At 52.7% G+C, this 19,035-nt stretch overlaps 1 protein-coding gene and 1 long non-coding RNA gene across 5 annotated transcripts in view; one reads left to right on the top strand and one right to left on the bottom strand.

The window, feature by feature from the left end:
* The window catches only part of LOC146783145 (uncharacterized), a 219,285-nt gene extending 201,210 nt beyond the window's left edge, over positions 1 to 18,075 (bottom strand). The window contains exon 1 of the long non-coding RNA XR_014970696.1: positions 17,802 to 18,075. This is a non-coding gene — a long non-coding RNA (uncharacterized LOC146783145). The remainder of the gene's footprint in view (positions 1 to 17,801) is intronic.
* The window catches only part of SCARB1 (scavenger receptor class B member 1), a 636,132-nt gene that overhangs the window by 250,121 nt on the left and 366,976 nt on the right, over positions 1 to 19,035 (top strand). The gene's annotated exons all lie outside the window — the stretch shown is intronic.

Below are 19,035 nucleotides of genomic sequence, written 5' to 3'. Positions count from 1 at the left end.
GCTCCCCGGGCCATTATTGCGGCCCGCAGACCCCCTGCACGCCCGGGGGCGGCCCAGCTCCCCGGTCTATTATTGTGGCCCGCAGACCCCCTGCACGCCTCTGCAGGGAACACTGGTGACACCAAAGGTCGCAGTTCGTTCATAGCGAAGATGGCACTTTGGCTGCTTCGGACACGCTCGCATGTCAGACTGGAGCCATGCGGCCCTGCTGCACCTCACGCACCGCCCGAGGCCCGCACTGCCCGCCCGCCCGCGTCCGGATTGAGGCCCCCCGCTGCCTGGCTACGGGCACCACCGCTCCCTGTGTGCACACACCACCGCTCCGCTCACTGTGTGCACACACCACCGCTGCAGGCTGCAGGTACCACCGCTCCATGTGTGCACACACCACCGCTGCAGGCTGCAGGTACCACCGCTCCCACTGCTCCCTGTGTACACACACCACTGCTCCCTGTGTGCACACACCACCGCTGCTTGTGTGCACACACCACCGCTCCGCTCACTGTGTGCTCATACCACCGCTCCCTGTGTGCACACACCACCTCTGCTTGTGTGCACACGCCACCGCTCCGCTCCCTGTGTGCACACACCACCGCTCCCTGTGTGCACACACCATCTCTGCTTGTGTGCACACACCACCACTGTAGGCTGCCGATACCATAGCTGCTGGCTGCATGCACCCCTCTGCCTGGCTTCGGGTATCATCACACCCTGCGTGCACACCACCGCTGCGGGCTGCAGGTACCACCGCTGCTTGTGTGCACACACCACCGCTGTAGGCTGTAGGTACCACTGTAGGAGAGTAGGATCTGCTTCACATGGGTACCCCCACTTTTTGCTGGTGTTTCACTTTTTTTCGACCTTAGTCTGGCTGTGGCCCTGCTAATCAGGACCCCAGCCTAGCTGCTTCCTCTCTAAAATGGTTTCCATGTACATTAGGTACATATCTAATTGGATTCTGGAGTGCCTTATAAGCCCCTAGTATATGGTATGCTATGTACCTAGGGCATAGGTACCTCAGAGGCCTACCAGGGGCTGCAGCATGTATTATGCCACCCCTGGGAAGCACTCCAAAATGGCACCACAGGTCTGCTACTGCAGCCTGGGTAAGGGTGTGCTTGAACCCCTTACTGTGGTATAGGCTACCTATATCACTACCATTGCACACACATATAAAACATATAAGTCACTCCTATGGCAGGCCTTAACAATCCTGAAGGCAGAGTGCTTGGTTTTATGTGAGAGGGTGCCCCTGCATGAGCAGAGCCCCTCTGCAGCTTTCGGAAATACTCCCTTATGGCTGTTCTGTGATATAGCCATACCATATACTCTTAAGTGCATTATAACATCGCGGTAAATGCTAACTTTGGAATGGCTGCATCAAAACATGTCCTGTTTGGTGTCAAATGCTTTGGAACACTACCCCCCCCCCCACCCCCCCCCCCCTCTCCCCACCAGTCCTGGTGGCGGGGGTAGCATTCCACCCTTCTAGAGGGAGAGACATGTTCACACTGGCTAAACCCGGTAGGACTTTCCTGAGCCCTGGCATCACAAAATGGATGCCTCTGCCACAGACACGGGTCTGGCCTGCTGCTGCTGACCGAAACTCCGGCAGGGGAGGCCTGGACAATAGGTTTCCTGTCGAAGGGAGGTGTAACCACCTCCCCAGACAGGTAGATGTGTATTGGGGCTGGGCGGGAGCACTCTCTGGTGCTTTGAAGTCCGGCACTGGGGCACACTTGGTGTCCCTGTGCATAGTCCAGTTCAAACTGGTTGCAGGGGCACTCAGCCCCTCCTCTGGCTACTTCGCGATCACTAGCCCGTTGGCCAGCAGGTCCCCACGAAGGCAACTCCTTCTCTGCTTGGGCTTTCCTGGTTGCTCCAGACATGCCCTTACTTACCCTCGCTGGGTGAGTCCATCAGACCTTGCTGGTCTGCACCGCAGTCCTTTCTTTGATTTCCAGTGACTTGCCGTTGCCAAGGCTTGTTGGGTCCAATCTGGTCGCCGACACCGCAGCACTCGACAGACTTCGTGGGACAGCTCGAATCTGGCTCGTGGACTTCGTCGACGCCTCCTGGACCTCGTGGCTGAAGAGTCAAGACACCCATCAACTCACCTGAAGCACCCGACATCTGTGGGCATTGGTCCATCCTGCCCTCGGTCACTGGCAAGTGACCCAGACTCTGTGCCCTCTGCTTTCAGGTTCCTTACATCCTAGATCCAGGCTTGGATCTCTGCGGACACTTCTTCTCTTCACGGCAGCAGCAGTTCTTTGCAGGCTTCCATTGAAATCGACAACGCGACCCGACACCAAAAGACACCTATGCACCCGGCTTCCCTGGGTGAGGTAACTCAAGTTCTCCGGTTCTCCCGTGGGTGCTGGCCCTAGAACTTCTTAAGTCCAAAAGGGTTTGGTCCTGACTCGATTAGAAGTGTCCCTAATCTTTAAATTTCCAACCGTGACATTGCCCATAGAAGCTAACGGGAACCCGCGGTTGTGTTTACACACTGCATACAGTCCCTGTGGGTCCCCTGTGTCACTACCTTGGGTGGTTCCTTGGGGTCCCAGCGATTCTACAGGCTCTAGGCCTTGTGTCTTTTCCAGTCGTGGTTCTTATATCACTTTTTTGGTATATGCTTTTGTACGCCCCTAGGGCCCAAACGTGTATTTGTGCTATTACTGATAATTGCTGACTTGTAAACTAAGTACTTCAAACTCCAGTCTCTTAAAGAGACTAGAGGGGTGTGTGCTAACCTATATACATATATTTTAAATATATAGCTGGTGTGGTTGTCCTTTCATTTGATCATTCAAGAGATTATAGTATATATCAGGCCACCTTCTCACAAGAACCACTCCCTGTGTGCACACACCACCGCTGCTTGTGTGCACATACCACCGCTGGAGGCTGCGTCTACCACCGCTCCCTGGGTGCACAAACCACCGCTGCAGATACCACCGCTGCTTGTGTGCACACACCACCGCTGCAGGCTGCATCTACCACTGCTCCCTGTGTGCACAAACCACCGCTGCAGGTACCACCGCTCCCTGTGTGCACACACCACCGCTGCAGGCTGCAGGTACCACCGCTGCTTGTGTGCACACACCACCGCTGCAGGCTGCAGGTACCACCACTCCCTGTGTGCACACACCACCGCTGCAGGCTGAAGGTACCACCGCTGCTTGTGTGCACACACCACCGCTGCAGGCTGCAGGTACCACCGCTGCTTGTGTGCACACACCACCGCTGCAGGCTGAAGGTACCACCGCTGCTTGTGTGCACACACCACCGCTGCAGGCTGCAGGTACCACCGCTGCTTGTGTGCACACACCACCGCTGCAGGTACCACCGCTCCCTATGTGCACACACCGCCGCTGCTTCCAGTGCCCAATGGATGCATTAGCACCGCCCAGCTAGAGGTCCATCTACTGCTGGACTGCAGACACCGCCCCTACCGGGATTGGCGTACCACCGCTGTGTGGCTGGAGGTAGCACCACTCTGCTGCCGGATACACCCCATTATCCGTCTGAAGGCAACACTCCTGGCTGAATCCACCACCATTGCTCTGCTGGAGTGGGGATACGGTTCGGGGGGGTGGGGTTTGGGGTGTGAACCCCCCCCCCCCCCTTCCAATACATGCACCTTGGCTTGGTCGTTGGATATGCGGCCCTTAATTGGGTCTGCTGTCTCTGCGTGGGTTTGTCTCATTGTGAACCAAGAATGAGAGACGAAACTGTGACCTTTGATGTAAACGGGAGAGACCGAGGCTGACTTTCAAAATGTGAAACCAGGTCTCCCCGAGTCAATGCCGACTTCCTTGCTTGTCCACATCTTGTGATCCTAGGCAAATATTTTATTTCACAGTGCCTTTTGTTATCATCTCATTTGAGCACACTTTTAAAACTTGACTTCCGGTTGTGGGCTGTACAAGCCCCTCAAATGTCTCCTCCGTTTCAAACGGGGCTTGTAAAGCGCGGAATCGCCCGTGCGGGGGTCCAGGCGCTGAGAACCCTCATACGAAGGGAGTGTTCAGTCGAACCGCCAGGTCTCGAGTCCTTTCCTGGATTCCAGCATTGAGGACGAGGTCGGAGGTGAGGGGGAGGTCGGAAAGGAACCGTCCTCCTCTGTTGATGCGGCAGATGCGGGGGGTGTGAGTGAGAGAGAGGGATGCAGAGTGCACGTGTCTGAAGGGTTGGTGAAAGGTCAGTCGGTGGTTTATATACGCCGGCCCTAGCTCGTGCAGGGCTTTGTATGTATGGATCAGCTCCTTGAAATGACCTCTTCTGACTGGGGAGCCAGTGGCGCTGCCGGAGGGTGGGGGTGATGTGCGTCCCTTTAGGAGGTCCAGGATGAGGCTGGCTGCTGAGTTCAGTATGGTCTGCAGTCTTTTCAGGAGGTGCGAAGTGATTCCTACCTAGAGTGTGTTGCCTCAGTCCAGGCGGCTGGTGACTAGGGCTGGAGTGACGGTACGTCTGCTGCTGACGAGGAGCCATGTGAAGATCTTACCGAGCATGCGAAGAGTGCGTAGGCTTGCGGAGGTGATGCCAAGGTTGTGGGCATGGTCTGTGGGGGTGGGCGAGGGACTTACTACAGAAGACCTCGAAGAGTTCTCCCACGGGGAGATGTTCCCAAAGATCACTTCTTCTGTTTTGTCCATGTTGAGTTTTACGCAGCTTTTTTCAGCCAGTTGGCAACGCTCGTCATGGATCTGAGGAAGTTAACCTTCATGGCGGAGGACTCATGGCGGATAGCGAGAGGATGAACTGGGCTTCGTCAGCGTAGGATATGATGCGTAGTCCATGGGTTCTGACGATGTTGGCATGGGGGTCATGTAGGTGTTGAACAGTGTAGGGCCGAGGAAGGAGCCTTGGGGAACGCTGCAGATGACATTCTTAGGTTCCGATGCGAAAGGTGGTAGGTGGATTCTCTGGGGTTCTTCCGGCGAGTGGAAGAAATACACTTTTTTGGGAAATTTGAGCATTTTGTTTAATAATTTTACATCATATAAGTTGCACGATATACATGCAAAACATTTTCATGGCTTGGCTTGTGCACGGACTCTAACAGCCAAGCCAAACCCATGGCTCGGCTTCTCCTATTAATTTGCCTGCATGCCTTCCTCTATCTGCGACTTATCCTTAGTACACGGGCCACTGGTTACTTGATGAAATGATCTGCTAAAGGCGAGGACTGGAGCCCGGCCCACATGCACGTACTTGACACCTCTACCATCAAGGCTTCTTGTATCCAAGACGAAGGATGCACGTACTGAAAACACATTTCAATGAAGCTATCTCGGGTAGAGGCTCCAGGCCGTTGTGTTGTACGTGACCATAGTTATGAGTTCCCAGGGAGCACTTCCGGGCCCAGGTCAAACGGGCCGGGGCGCAGCTTCAGAGGGGGTGTTTGGGGTGCGACACCCCTCAAATGCATTCATGGTTTGCCCTAAGTTGGTTCTGCTGTGTCTCTGTTGTGTTTCTCGTCGTTCTCATTTCACTGAGAGATTTTAAGTTCTTCATTGTTTTGATTGGGATCTTAAATATATATATTTGGCGACCGGCTTCCCAAAAGAGTAGTAGATGTGCACCCTCAGGAGTGCTCCTTGAATGTACTGCTTTTAGGAATTCCCAAATATTGGCAGTAGGTTTGTAAAGTTACGCCTGTCTCATGTTCCCAGGCATACTACTGGCAATGAAATACCCGAAAAACTGTTGATGGCATGAATGTTTGCAACTAGCGCAAAGCAGTGACAATAGCTTGGCAGACTCTCAAACCATTGCTTTCAATGGCAATACCAAGTGCAGGAACTCTCCCATTCAATGTAAACCAGCGGTGCTGAGAAGTGCAGGAACTCTCCCATTCAATGTAAACCAGCGGTGCTGAGAAGTGCAGGAACTCTCCCATTCAATGTAAACCAGCGGTGCTGAGAAGTGCAGGAACTCTCACATTCAATGTAAACCAGCGGTGCTGAGAAGTGCAGGAACTCTCCCATTCAATGTAAACCAGCGGTGCTGAGAAGTGCAGGAACTCTCCCATTCAATGTAAACCAGCGGTGCTGAGAAGTGCAGGAACTCTCCCATTCAATGTAAACCAGCGGTGCTGAGAAGTGCAGGAACTCTCCCATTCAATGTAAACCAGCGGTGCTGAGAAGTGCAGGAACTCTCCAATTCAATGTAAACCAGCGGTGCTGAGAAGTGCAGGAACTCTCCCATTCAATGTAAACCAGCGGTGCTGAGAAGTGCAGGAACTCTCCCATTCAATGTATTGCAGCAGTGCTGAAAAGTGCAGGAACTCTCCCATTCAATGTATTGCAGCGGTGCTGAGAAGTGCAGGAACTCTCCCCTTCAATGTAAACCAGCGGTACTGACCAGTGCAGGAACTCTCTCAATCAATGTATTGCAGCAGTGCTGAAAAGTGCAGGAACTCTCCCATTCAATGTACTGCAGCGGTGCTGACAAGTGCAGGAACTCTCCCATTCAATGTAAACCAGCGGTGCTGAAAAGTGCAGGAACTCTCTCATTCAGTGTATTGCAGCGGTGCTGACAAGTGCAGGAACTCTCCCCTTCAATGTAAACCAGCGGTGCTGAAAAGTGCAGGAACTCTCTCATTCAGTGTATTGCAGCGGTGCTGACAAGTGCAGGAACTCTCCCATTCAATGTATTGCAGCGGTGCTGACAAGTGCAGGAACTCTCTCATTCAATGTATTGCAGCAGTGCTGACAAGTGCAGGAACTCTCCCATTCAATGTAAACCAGCGGTGCTGAGAAGTGCAGGGACTCTCCCATTCAATGTAAACCAGCGGTGCTGAAAAGTGCAGGAACTCTCCCATTCAATGTAAACCAGCGGTGCTGAAAAGTGCAGGAACTCTCTCATTCAATGTAAACCAGCGGTGCTGAGAAGTGCAGGAACTCTCCCATTCAATGTAAACCAGCGGTGCTGAGAAGTGCAGGAACTCTCCCATTCAATGTAAACCAGCGGTGCTGAGAAGTGCAGGAACTCCCCCATTCAATGTAAACCAGCGGTGCTGAAAAGTGCAGGAACTCTCCCATTCAATGTATTGCAGCGGTGCTGAAAAGTGCAGGAACTCTCCCATTCAATGTATTGCAGCGGTGCTGACAAGTGCAGGAACTCTCCCATTCAATGTAAACCAGCAGTGCTGAAAAGTGCAGGAACTCTCTCATTCAGTGTATTGCAGCGGTGCTGACAAGTGCAGGAACTCTCCCCTCAATGTAAACCAGCGGTGCTGAAAAGTGCAGGAACTCTCTCATTCAGTGTATTGCAGCGGTGCTGACAAGTGCAGGAACTCTCCCATTCAATGTATTGCAGCGGTGCTGACAAGTGCAGGAACTCTCTCATTCAATGTATTGCAGCAGTGCTGACAAGTGCAGGAACTCTCCCATTCAATGTAAACCAGCGGTGCTGAGAAGTGCAGGGACTCTCCCATTCAATGTAAACCAGCGGTGCTGAAAAGTGCAGGAACTCTCCCATTCAATGTAAACCAGCGGTGCTGAAAAGTGCAGGATCTCTCTCATTCAATGTAAACCAGCGGTGCTGAAAAGTGCAGGAACTCTCCCATTCAATGTAAAGCAGCGGTGCTGAGAAGTGCAGGAACTCTCCCATTCAATGTATTGCAGCGGTGCTGACAAGTGCAGGAACTCTCTCATTCAATGTATTGCAGCAGTGCTGAAAAGTGCAGGAACTCTCCCATTCAATGTAAACCAGCGGTGCTGAAAAGTGCAGGAACTCTCTCATTCAGTGTATTGCAGCGGTGCTGACAAGTGCAGGGACTCTCCCATTCAATGTATTGCAGCGGTGCTGAAAAGTGCAGGAACTCTCCCATTCAATGTAAACCAGCGGTGCTGAAAAGTGCAGGAACTCTCCCATTCAATGTATTGCAGCAGTGCTGACAAGTGCAGGAACTCTCCCATTCAATGTATTGCAGTGGTGCTGACAAGTGCAGGAACTCTCTCATTCAGTGTATTGCAGCGGTGCTGAGAAGTGCAGGGACTCTCCTTTTCAAATTAAAGAGAGGCAGATGGTCAGTACCGGACAGCACCAGCCCATTTAAAGTACTACTTCCAACAGAACAGTGACCACTCTTCACTGTCATGATCGCCTTCTTAGAGCCTTCTTCGCCTGTCGTTCTGACTTAATAGCAGACTTTAATGCTACACATTGGTGTAGGCTTCACTTTCAGAACAAGTGTCCACATGCTCAGGTGTGAAAGAGTTTTGGACAGCCTGTACCCTTGGTGGGTGCTCCTTGTTGGAGCCACAGAGACCACGTACCTGTGGACAGCTCCTCGTGGTAGTCGCGGGGCCATGAACCCATAGAATGTTGTCTTTGTGGGAGTCACCGGCACCCTCATTCTTGGAATGTACGACTTGTTGGAGTCCGAGCACCCTGTATCAGTGACCGTGCTCTTGGTGGGGTCATGGGAATTTGTACCTCTGAAATGCGTTCTTCCTCTGAGTCGTGGGCACCCCGCAACCCTCAAGTGCGCTTCTTCTAGGAGTCACAGACATCCTCTCCCTGGGATGTCCTCAGAATTGTGGGCACTCTGTAACCTGGAATGTTATCTTGGTGTATGCTGGGAGCACCCACTCCCCTTGAAGTGTGCTCCTCGTTGGAGTAGTAGGCACCCTGTAACCTGGAGTGTTATCTTGGTAGATGTTGGGAGGCACCCACTCCCCTTGAAGTGTGCCCCTCGTTGGCATTGTGGGCACTCTGTAGCCTGGAGTGTTATCTTGGTGGATGTTGGGGGCACCCACTCCCCTTGAAGTGTGCTCCTCGTTGGCGTTGTGGGCACTCTGTAGCCTGGAGTGTTATCTTGGTGGATGTTTCGGGGCACCCACTCCCCTTGAAGTGTCCTCCTCGTTGGAGTAGTAGGCACTCTAACCTGGAATATTATCTTGGTGGATGTTGGGAGGCACCCACTCCCCTTGAAGTGTGCCCCTCGTTGGCATTGTGGGCACTCTGTAACCTGGAGTGTGCTCTTTGTGGAGAGTTCAGCCAGTACCCGTGGAATGTGCTCTGTGTCTGAGTCTTAGATTCAGTGTACCCCTACATACTACCCTTTTCTGAGTTGTGAACACCCGGTCTCCCTAGAATGCGCTCAGTTTAGTAGTTGTGGGTCCCCTGTTATCGTGGAATGTTTATCTCTGGAATGTGCTATTTTTGGGAATCATGGGGGCACTGTGTATCCCTAAAAGCTACTCCTGGTGGGAGTCGCTGATATCGTATATCCCTGGAATGTGTTCCTTATGGGAGTTGTCGGCACCCGGTATCCCTTCAGTGTGCTCCTTGTGGGAGTCGTGGGCACCCTAGATCCCTGGAATGTGCTCTTAGTGGGAGTCGTGGGCACCCTAGATCCCTGGAATGTGCTTTTAGTGGGAGTCGTGGGTACTTTGTATCCCTTCAGTGTGCTCCTTGTGGGAGTTATGAGCATCCTGTATCCCTTCAGTGTGCTCCTTGTGGGAGAAGTGGGTACTCTGTATCCCTTCGTTGTGCTCCTTGTGGGAGTCGTGGGTACTTTGTATCCCTTCAGTGTGCCCCTTGTGGGAGTCATGGGCACCCTACATCCCTGGAATGTGATATTTGTGGGAGTCGTGGGTACTTTGTATCCCTTAATTGTGCTCCTTGTGGGTGTCGTGAGCATCCTGTATCCCTTCAGTGTGCTCCTTGTGGGAGTCATGGGCACCCTAGATCCCTGGAATGTGCTCTTTGTGGGAGTTGTGGGTACTCTGTATCCCTTCAGTGTGCTCCTTGTGGGAGTTATGAGCATCCTGTATCCCTTCAGTGTGCTCCTTGTGGGAGAAGTGGGTGCTCTGTATCCCTTCGTTGTGCTCCTTGTGGGAGTCGTGGGTACTTTGTATCCCTTCAGTGTGCCCCTTGTGGGAGTCATGGGCACCCTACATCCCTGGAATGTGATCTTTGTGGGAGTCGTGGGTACTGTTTATCCCTGGAAGGTGCTTCTGATGGGAGTTGCCAGCACCCTGTATCCCTTCAGTGTGCTCCTTGTGGGAGTCGTGGTCACTCTGTATCCCTTCAGTGTGCTTCATGTGGGAGTCGTGGGCACTCTGTATCCCTTCAGTGTGCTCCTTGTGGGAGTCGTGGGCACTCTGCATCCCTTCAGTGTGCTCCTTGTGGGAGTCGTGTGTACTCTGTATCCCTTTAATGTTCTTCTTGTGGAAGCCTTGGGCATTGTGTACCCCTGGAATGTGCTCTTTGTGGGGCTCACAGGCACCTTGTATCCCTGTAATGTGCTCCTTGTGGGTACTGTGTGGACTGTGTAACTTAGAACGTGTTCTGAGTGGAAATTGGGGCCCCCGCTATACCCTTGGAAAGTGCTCTTTCCTGGGCATCCTGTAACCTGCTCCTTTTATGATTTTTGGGCACCCTGTAATCCTCAAATATACTTCGTGGTAGCCCAGCACAACCTGTACCCTTAAAATGTGCTCCTTGTGGGAGTTATGGGCATCCTGTACCTCTTTGAATGTCTCCTTGTTGCAGACTCTAGAACCCGGTGTCCCTGGAATGTGCTCCTTGAGGGAGTTATGGGCATCCTGTATCCCTTGAATGTGCTCCTTGAGGGAGTTATGGGCATCCTCTAACCTTAGAATGTGCTCCTTGAGGGAGTTATGGGCAACCTGTGCCCTCGAATGTGCTCCTTGAGGGAGTTATGGGCATCCTGTACCCCTCGAATGTGCTCCTGGAGGGAGTTATGGGCATCCTCTACCCTTAGAATGTGCTGCTTGAGGGAGTTATGGGCATCCTCTACCCTCGAATGTGCTCCTTGAGGGAGTTATGGGCATCTTCTACCCTTAGAATGTGCTCCTTGAGGGAGTTATGGGCATCCTCTACCCCTCTAATGTGCTCTTTGAGGGAGTTATGGGCATCCTCTACCCTTAAAATGTAATGCTTGAGGGAGTTATGGGCATCCTCTACCCCTCAAATGTGCTCCTCGAGGGAGTTATGGGCATCCTCTACCCTTGAATCTGCTTCTTTAGGGAGTTATGGGCATCCTGTACCCTTAGAATGTGCTGCTTGAGGGAGTTATGGGCATTCTCTACCCTTAGAATGTGCTCCTTGTGAGAAATGGGTTCACTCTGTACTGTTGGAAGTGCGCTCCCTGTGGGGGCTGTGATCACCCACTAACCTCTGCAGTGTGCTTTTTTGGGGCTTTGGGCACCCCGTACCCCCATAAAGGGGCTCTTCGTGGTTACTTCTGAATTGTTTTAATATTTATTTCATACTGTAGACTTCCCTGATTTGGGTAAGTGAGCTCCCCTCCATTGTTTTAAAGAGCGCCCGTTGTGAGAAGGTGGCCTGATATATGCTGTCCACTAGTTCTAGTGGGCACTTTGTATCAGTCCAAACAACCCCTTATGGTGAATGGTTAAAGACCCTGTAGGAACTGGGGTCACCAGTTCCCCAGGGGGTAGCTTGGCGCGAGCAGGCAGGCACCCGGAAGCTTAGGTGTAAAGTGACCATACAGCACACACAACCACTGAGACAGGAAACACACGCAATGATTGACACCACGCCCGTGAATTTGAGTAAAATCAAATGGCTTTTATCTAGATCAGAATCCGGGCAATCAATACTCACGGTAACTCTGTTTCATCAGAGCATTTCATCAAGGATAAACATGTCAGTTCATCAGAGCATTTCATCAAGGATAAACATGTCATTTAAGGCAATTAATCAATATTTCATTAGCCAAGAATAAAGCCTACTGTCAGGCAGGAATAAACCTTTCATTTAACCTGGGTAGCACCCGCAAACAGTTTTTCCTTAGGCCAAAAATATCCCGTACATCAGGCAAACGATCAGCCCTTCATGGAGCAGGAGTCAACATGGCCGTGGGGCCGGATTATTCCCCGTTCCTGGGGCAAGTGGGGGCCAACCGGGCCCAACGATAGTCTTCCCCGTGGGAGGGGCGAGCTCAGGGCCTCCCTCCAGCCTTCCGCCCTCCTCCCCAGGGGTTACCTGTTCCTTTGGCCTCCTCGGGGCCCTTGCGGCGGGTTTCAGGCAGGGCGGGGGGCTCGCTCTCTTTGGAGCCCCTCCCGCCAGCAGTGTGGGCTTCCCCCCGGTGTCAGAGATATGCGGGGAGTACGTGGGGGCCCACGGCGGGTTCGGGTTAAGCTGGGGAGCCCCGCACTGGCAGGGAGCCGGCTCCGGGCCCTACGTTGGTCCCTGGGGCCCGGGAACCAATCCCAGCAGGCCTTGAGGAAGGCGCACCCGCAGCCGCCAATGGCAGCGCGGTCTGCGGGGCGCGGCTGCGAGGACCAATGGGTACGTGGTGGGGGCGGAGTCCGGGAGGACCCCCCCGTCACGTGAGGTGAGATGGCAGCTTCCGGGCCTAGCGCGGCCCACTCTGGATTCCAGCGGCCCTCTCCTGACTGAGGGCCGCCACGAGGGTCGATCAGCGGCCGGGCCCTCCCCGGCGGAGGAAGCGCCCAGGTCGCGCCAGCGATGGCAGGGCCCCAAACCCTTAAGCGGGCCCCGGGGATGTCAGCGGCGCTCCACCCACGCGATGCAGGGCCAAGTCGGTGAGTGCTCCAGCAGCGCCTTGGGAGGGGGGGGGGGGGCTCCGGTACCCGGTCAGCAGTCCTAGTAGTACCGCCGGTAACCCAGTGCTTCTCCAGGTCCAGCGGGGGAGCGCTGAGAAGCAGCGCAGTATAGTTCAATTCTGGGCAGGACAGGCCACACGACCGTGGCAACTCAGCAGCGGGGACCCAGGCGGAGCCAGGGCGCGCAGGGGTGTCACAGCGCCAAACCTGGTTGATCCCCCAGCAGTCCGGTGTGCAGTTGGTGGGTCCTCCTGGCGCTTGATGGTTCCTGCGCCCTTAGTGGAGGAGTTCTTGAGAGGAAGGGGGGAGGTTGAGTTGGTAGCTGAAGGCAGGATGGGAGGTCACTGCAGGTGATCCCTAGGTTCCCCTCCCGCCGGGCCAGATCAGTGGGCTTGTCCAGTGTTCCTCACACAGCTTAGAAGGCAGCACCTAAGCCCTGTCACTCCCAGTGGTATAGGTCCCTGACTAGGCCCTACCGCCTAAGTCTCCTGCGTAGGTTCCCCCAGGTCAGCGTTGCCCCAACTGACTAAAAAGTTTCCCGCCTTCCCTTGTATATGCCCAGGTCAGGTGGCCCCACTCTCAGGCGGCAAAAAGCAGACCCCTCCCCTGTTCAGGAAGGTTCAAGTAGCTTCCCTATTCTAACTAGGGGCGAAAAAGGCGGCTGGTGTGGCAACAATGTTTTAGGGTCTCAGCCAGCTCCTGGCAACTAGGGTGCTGCTAAAAAGACCACTCTGCAGTAGCAGGGGCCTGTGGCAGCCATGTTGGGAGAAGAGAGCGCCTGCCCCTTAGCATTGATTAGCAATGGGAAGGCGCTCGGAGACCTAAGGCCAACGAAAAAGAGGGTGGGAAAAAATTAGGCAAGGGCGAAAAAAACAGGGAAAGACCACCCTAGGGCTGACAGGTCTAACTGACAATCTTATATGAAAGCTATCCTAGTGGTAGCTCTGGAGAGCAGCCTTCAGGCTAAGTCTTGAAGGAGTGTAAAGCAGCTTGTTTTACCGGTCTATAATCTCTTGAATGATCAAATGAAAGGACAACCACACCGGGTATAATCTGCTTTGCTTCAGGTTTCCCTGCTCTCGCTTCAATGAAGCGAAGCAGTTTGCAATGGCAGGGTGGGAGCCGCGAGGCTCCCGCTGTGTCATTGCAAACTACAGTGTCCCGGGGGTGGGCACTGAAAAAACCATAGGTTTCAGGCCTGATATAGTTAGGAATTAGCATTTAAAAAACCTTAGAAATTCACTGAAACCACCATAGGTTTTAGGGGTGTTATAGTTAGCTGGACATTTCACTCAAACAAAACCATTGAAATTCCTCCGATATAGTTAGTTGTACTAACTACATCTCGCGCACCCGCAATCCACTGTTGATGATGTCACATATTAAATCATTCATGACATGGTCAGTGACATCACTGATGACATCTCAAATCCTTGTGGGACCCCCTGAGCAGGCCTAGGGGGTCAGGGTGTTTCTACCCTGCCCCCTTGTCGCGTTTTGCGCCTTTTTTTCGGTTTTCTTGTTCCTCGGTTCTACCGAGGCACAAGATGGCTGCCATCAGTTCCTGATTCAGAGTGTTGGCAGCCAATTAGCATTCAGCTCGTGCACGGCAGGGTGCGCGCTGGGTGCGGGGAGGGTGCGCGGATCCTCCGAGGCCATAGATATATATGTACTTTTAAATGTCATTTTCTCTGGAACTACTGAACAAATTTACACCATTTAAGCAAAAGGCACGAGTCTGAACTAAGGACTACCTCTTTGCCAAATTTGGTGTAATTCCGTTCAGCAGTTCGGGCTGTAGCTGCGGCTAAATGTCCTATGGGAAATCGCATGGGGAAAACGCGTTTTGGGACCCCCCTTTTTTCTCTGCCCCCGCTTGATGAATCACCGTGAAACTATCAGGATAGGAGCGGACCGGAGCTGGCCAAAAGTTTTGAAAATTTCACGAAGATTCGTCAATCGGCACCAAAGTTATTCCAAATAGAATGTTGCAGATTTCCTATGGAAAATAGATCCTAACTATATCTACCTACTGGCGACTGCCAGTATGTAATATATATATATATATATATATATATATATATATATATATATATATATATATATATATATATATGCATATCTATATAAATACATATGCATGTTATGTATATGAAAGTTTGAAAAACACTAATAAAAGAAAGCTAAAAAGCCACCAAATTAGAAACATAATTGCTTTAACTTAACTTAAACGAGGGCGAGACCTATTGCATTGTCAATGCTTGTTTGTCACCTCCACTGTCCTCTCAGCTCAGCTTTCACCTCTGAGCAGGGTTCCTTGCTGCAAGCACCAGCTGAACCGGCTGCTGGAACAAGCCCAGAACCAGAACAATCAACAAGCCTTTGCAACATCACTTTTAGAGATGTTCTGACTCTGGCTTTGTTTCTGTAGTCGTGTCAGCTTGTTCTAGGAGCAGGGCAGCCTTGCGCCTAAAACAAAGTGAACTAAGCTTGCAAACAAAGTTCAGAATCCCACACGGATGCTGCTTGGCAGCAGAAATATCAAGAACAGCCATGGAGCAGCCTTCTCTGCTGCAACCAGGGATCCCAGAGGGAGATCTGGGCCCATGGCCGGACCCTGAGGGCGGAGTACCACTGGCCCAACATCCAGGATCGGACCGCAAAAGACACAGGCCCGGGCACCAAAATAAAAGAGGCCTCTGTTAGTGACACATACAGTAAACAAAGGGTAACATCAGGGTAGTCAACAGTAAAAGCCATAAAACCGACACACAACTGCGAACAAAAAAAGACCCACACTGATCCCTGAAACCAGCCAACGGGTCATGACACACATCATACATCTCACCTTGATGGTCTACACCCAACAGCAACCCATCACTGAGAGTCTGGGGGGGGGGGCGTGCCAGCACTCGGAAGCTTAAAACAGAAATCTGTTACTAGTGCAGCCTGAAATATCAGTTTTGTCCTGAGCGGGTTTTGGCCCCCATTTTATGAACTCTGACCTAAGTGAGCACCACTGCTGCCCCACCGCCATGGCACCACCCGCACATGCCCACAGCCATACCACCCGCACATGCCCACAGCCATACCACCCGCACATGCCCACAGCCACGGTACCACCCGTACATGCCCACAGCCATGCTACCACCCGCACATGCCCACAGCCATGCTACCACCTGCACATGCCCACAGCCATGCAACCACCCGCACATGCCCACAGCCCTACCACCCGCACATGCCCCCAGCCCTACCACCCGCACATGCCCCACAGCACCACCCGCACATGCCCACAGCCATGCTACCACCCGCACATGCCCACAGCCATGCTACCACCCGCACATGCCCCACAGCACCACCCGCACATGCCCACAGCCATGCTACCACCCACAAATGCACACAGCCATACCACCCGTACATGCCCACAGCCATGCTACCACCCGCACATGCCCACAGCCATGCTACCACCTGCACATGCCCACTGCCATACCACCCGTACATGCCCACAGCCATGCTACCACCCGCACATGCCCACAGCCAAGCTACCACCAGCACATGCCCCACAGCACCACCCGCACATGCCCACAGCCATGCTACCACCCACACATGCACACAGCCATACCACCCGTACATGCCCACCGCCATGGCACCACCCGCACATGTCCACAGCCATACCACCCGCACATGCCCACAGCCATACCACCCGCACATGCCCACAGCCACGGTACCACCCGCACATGCCCACAGCCATGCTACCACCCGTACATGCCCACAGCCATGCTACCACCCGCACATGCCCACAGCCATGCTACCACCTGCACATGCCCACTGCCATACCACCCATACATGCCCACAGCCATGCTACCACCCGCACATGCCCACAGCCATGCTACCACCCGCACATGCCCCACAGCACCACCCGCACATGCCCACAGCCATGCTACCACCCGCACATGCCCACTGCCATGGTACCACCCGCCCATGCCCACAGTCACGCTACCACCCGCCCATGCCCACAGCCATGCTACCACCCGCACATGCCACCAGAGTACAGCAGTTATATGTCCAGTGCGACCAAACCCTAAACATTGCCAATGTCATCCTCAAAGGCAGGGCACACGGATGTATCCCATCCTCAAGGGGGGGGCACACGGATGTATCCCATCCTCAAGGGGGGGGGCACACGGATGTATCCCATCCTCAAGGAGGGGCACATGGATGTATCCCATCCTCAAGGAGGGGCACACGGATGTATCCCATCCTCAAGGAGGGGCACACGGATGTATCCCATCCTCAAGGAGGGGCACACAGATGTAGCCCATCCTCAAGGGGGGGGGCACACTGATGTATCCCAGCTCACTGTGGTGGTGGATTGAGGGCACACCCTGCGCTTTCCGAGACTCAAAGAGAACAGGAATATTTAAACCGCAGAAAACCTCCCCTGCAGACCAACACCTGCCCCTGGGGGCGAAACGCGCCAGACTTCTAGGAAGTTTCTGACTTTGAAAATAATTACATTCTTGAACGTGTGAAGAGCAACACGGTTTCCCAGAATTTTCATTTAAACCGCTCAGGACATGTTGCTAGGGCCTTGATGAAATACTTTTCCCAGGCTTACGTTCTGTATCTTACATTTAGGTTCTGAACTGTGCTCAGCTCATTTGACATAGGGTTGGGGACGGCCCTCGGCGCACTCAGGACATCGCCCTGTGCGCGCGCTCTGGGGTGAGCATGGCCCACATGGCACTCCTTTGCCAGGCTGTGCCACTCCCAGAAAGAACTGGTTGAAGTGCACGCTGATGGTACAGGGCATCCAGAGGGGGAAACACACCTTAGAGGTATTAAAAACAATACCACAAGTTTGTTAGAGTCTGCCTTCTCCACCTCTCTTATTTGCGAGCAGTGTGCAATAGCAGCAGGCCTGCCACGAGAAGCCCAAAAAGAGCCAGTCCTAAAAAACCATCACAAGCAACATCACGAACATTAAAATAAAACAAGGTATTCTCATGCGGGAATAAAGCATTTATATAACATGCTTCACAACCACACTCTGTAGTCATAATAATACATTTTTGTGTTTGATTACGTAAAACCATTACAATTTTCCATTTAAAAAGAACTCATACGGTTCTTAAACAAGACATTAAAAAACTAGGGTTAATAATAAGACGATCTAAAAAGGGGGGGGGGGGTGATAAAGACACCCTCACGATAATTAATTACCTGTGGCAGTCCAATACTGAGGTGTCCGGTCAATCTCCCCCTCTTTTTAATATATAAAAGCGGCAGAACTCGTATTTTCAAAAGCCAACTGGGGAGTATAAACGATTAATGCCAGCAAAGGGCAGTATTCCGATCAACAGTGGCAGCTCTCAAAGGCTCATCGATTGAGCCTGGAGCAGGGCACAGCTCAGCCGGGGGACGGCAGTTTGCAGCTCTGTTCTCTCCCAACCTCTTCGCGGCTCTGTTAACAAATTCGGGGAACCGATGTGCAACTTCGTATTGTCTGGATTTAGGGCGGCGATCATGGCTTGGCGACAGGATCGTATCCCAAGGTTCTTCCATTCGTCCCGCAATAGAGGCCGCCTGTCAGTGAGCATAGAGGGACACACACAAGCTTCGGAGTGATGGCCGCACTTCCGGCATTTGATACTAGTTCCGGGGCGGCGCCGTTCAGGCAGGTTCTTTAAAAAAGGCCATTCTCCCATCCTCAGGGCAATAAACTTTAGTGTCCAAGAAAGTGCAAACATGCTTGATAAATGCCCCCGGTTTAAAATCAGAAATGATTGCCCAGGCATGTTTCCATCTAGACAGTGTTGCCCTATCTGAGTGGAAAGACCACAGCCGGACACTTCTCATAATGGCTGCCTTTAGCGCCGGCAGGGAGGGATTTGTTCCCCAGTATTCCTCGACAGTAAGTAGTTGAAGGCAGTAGTCCAGCTGATGCCGCTGTTTGTGGCTGAAGTGGCTGTTCGATATTTCGTTCCAGAGTCTGGCCTCCAGGCTGCCCTCTCGAGCGTTGCGCAGTCCATTACAGAGCTTTATGAATGCACCTTCCTCGACACCATGATGGTCTAATAAGCCTAGCTCGAGTCTAACTTGAGCTGCCGACGCAGATCTTGGCAGACGGAAGGCGCGTTTAAAATGTTTAGTTGTTAGTTTGTTTAATAAAGTACTTCTTGTGCCCTTCATGGTCTCATATCCGTACGACAGAGAGTTGGTTATCTCCACCTTCATCCCCTTCACCATTGGAGTTAGACTCGGGCCAAGAAGTTGTTTCGACAGTTTCACGGAGGCAACCTCAAGTGTAAGAGCTTTGTCCCTTAATGCATCTTTTTGCTTAGAAAATGAACTTCTGGTGTCGAGGAAAATTCCCAAGTACTTATACTGAGCCACTGATTCTCGCTTTGCGTTGTTCAAGAGCCACCCTCCACGCAGCCGCGTTTGCTTCCCAAAA

Source organism: Triturus cristatus, chromosome 11 (genome assembly GCF_964204655.1).
Source record: "Triturus cristatus chromosome 11, aTriCri1.1, whole genome shotgun sequence".
NCBI lineage: Eukaryota > Metazoa > Chordata > Amphibia > Caudata > Salamandridae > Triturus > Triturus cristatus.
This window is presented reverse-complemented; position numbering and strand designations above follow the sequence as displayed.